At 38.1% G+C, this 2365-nt stretch overlaps 1 pseudogene; it reads left to right on the top strand.

Annotated features, from left to right (window-relative positions):
- Positions 1–1134: 1134 nt before the first annotated feature.
- On the top strand, positions 1135–1833 carry LOC148016655 (putative NOT transcription complex subunit VIP2 pseudogene; annotated as a pseudogene).
- Positions 1834–2365: the final 532 nt, after the last annotated feature.

Genomic DNA, 2365 nt, shown 5'->3' with positions numbered 1-2365 from the left:
GAGAACTAGATAAGATAGATCTAGGACATTTGGAGGATATTCCTCTAAGAAGACCTACCATATCTAGATCTTTATTGTATGTATATGTGTACTCTCAACTATTGCAATGCAAGTGTGTAAGTGTGCAATAAAAGTGTGATTCATTCTCCAACTCATTGTCTCATTGTCTCTCTCCCATTCTCTTACCATCACTTTCACTACATGATATTAAAGCACACCAAGCTCCTAAGTTATTAACTTCCAACTTTTGTCTACTTAGTTAATCCTTAGATTCATTTCTTATATGCAATCGAGATTTGAATCCATGTAAATATAAAATAAACTTATCCACATGCACCTTATCTTCATTATCTTGATCTCATTTTATCATGTCCACCTATTTCTTGTTTATTCTTATCATCTTCACCTACAACTCTTATATTCTTCATTATCACCTCTCCTTTAGAGAGAGAGAGAGAGAATTCTTCAAAGCCATCCACGACCTACCTTCTTTACTAGGCTTATCCTCTCCATCTACACACTCACTCTCCCCTCTTTTATTCTCATCTTCCGCTACCAACTTCATTGTTTGAGAGAAAGAGGGAAAGGGGACGCCACTTACCATATTAGGATAGAGAGATTCTGTTCTTCATTAAGGTAATCTAAACATTAATCAAGAATCCCCTTTAAGTTGAGGATACTCTAAAATCATTTTTTTAATCTTCAAAGCTTCATCAACATCAAATTCAAACACCAGCGTGAACATTGGCTTAATCAATGAGACAATAACTTAGAAAAAAAAGAAATGATGGCCTTGTCATCTTAAGCATACTCTTGATTGGCTCACAACTTACAGATGACATTACCATTAGAACTAGGCAACCATTACTCCATCATAGGCACCAGATTAAGTGGCATTAGTACAATTACTAGCTCGCTTGGTAGGCAACAATAAGCACAATCATTATTGACATCTAAGTAGCTTTATCAACATCTTGATGACTACTATAATAGTTAGCAATCATTATTGTGATAGTCCAATAACAATTTTCCAAGGTGTCATCTAGGCTATGAAGTACCATTATCCATATCAATATCAACATCCAAGGCATCATCTTAGCACCAACATGGTAAATTCTTCACAGTCATCTCACTATGACAATCAATGTGGTATTCAACTCAACAGATTAAGCTAGCCCACAAATGCAACATCAGAGGAGCAATTATTTGTTGTTTTTGTGATATATAAGCTTTTTAGCCTATAAGATTTCGATTAGGGTCTTGGTCAAGCTATTAATTCAGGGTTTGCCCTGAATTTTCCAAATTTGACTGGATCACGTGTCAATTTGGGACCAAATAGTGCCTCTGGAGGTCTTGGTATCCAAGGTCCTGGAAGACCATTGAGTGATGTTCTTCAACAAGCATCTCCTCAGATGGTGTCCTTGCTGGGGAACAATTTTTCCAATTCTTTGGGCAGTGTTGGACATGGACAAGCTGCCACTGGAAACAGACAGTTGGCCTCTTTAGGATTGGTGAGTGATGGGGCTTCAAATGACAGGGTAGCTTTTGATATAAATGATTTTCCTCAACTATCGAGTCGCTCAAGTTCTGGAGGTTCTCAAGGGGGCCTAGCTTCTTTGAGAAAACAAGTTGGTGTCAACCCTATTTTCCAGCAGAGTCAAGAATTTAGCATTCAAAAATGAAGACTTTCTTGCTTTGCTTGGATTTAAAGGTGGTAACAACGAATTTCCAGGAGATTTTCTTCAAAAGGATGTTGCATGCCTGAAGGCTAATGACAAATGTTGCCTTGCAAGGAATACAACCTTTTGCTTGCATTTATTTGTAGCACCATAAACTGCTTTCCACTTGACCCTGTTCAACATAAGCTGAAAGCATCCCATCATGCCCACCATTGTTGAAGGAGGATCTATCAGGTGCAACCCCAGCTGAAAGGAAAGGCAGCAAAAGACCCCTCACTCTACTATACTGCCCACACAGAAAAAAAATGCAAACACAACGACTAAGTATTACAAAGTAACAAATGTCACACACACAACTTTTTGGTGGATTCCACACCTCGGATGCGCAGCAGTATGACAACATATAATCATACAATAACATGCTAAAGCTAATATGAACCCTCTCCTTTATTATGTGACTTTAAGATGTCTTTGGGCCAGAGCACATTCTTAGCCTTGTATCCAACCTCTCTTTGTGGATAAGATCTCATTGAGACAGCGCTTGAGGATGTTCTTAAGTCTATATAATCCTCTCTTTACAGGGGAGGAACGTGGTATGATTGTTTCCCCTCTCTCTTTTTTGAGATAATGGAAAGGTAGTTTCTCCTCTCTCATTGAGATATCTATTAGACATAGCTTTAGCATGT

Source organism: Lygodium microphyllum, chromosome 23 (assembly GCF_053477565.2).
Source record: "Lygodium microphyllum isolate KBCC chromosome 23, Lygodium_microphyllum_v1.1.10, whole genome shotgun sequence".
Classification (NCBI taxonomy): domain Eukaryota; kingdom Viridiplantae; phylum Streptophyta; class Polypodiopsida; order Schizaeales; family Lygodiaceae; genus Lygodium; species Lygodium microphyllum.
The sequence above is the reverse complement of the archived record's forward strand: the minus strand, read 5'-3'. Positions and strand labels throughout refer to the sequence as shown.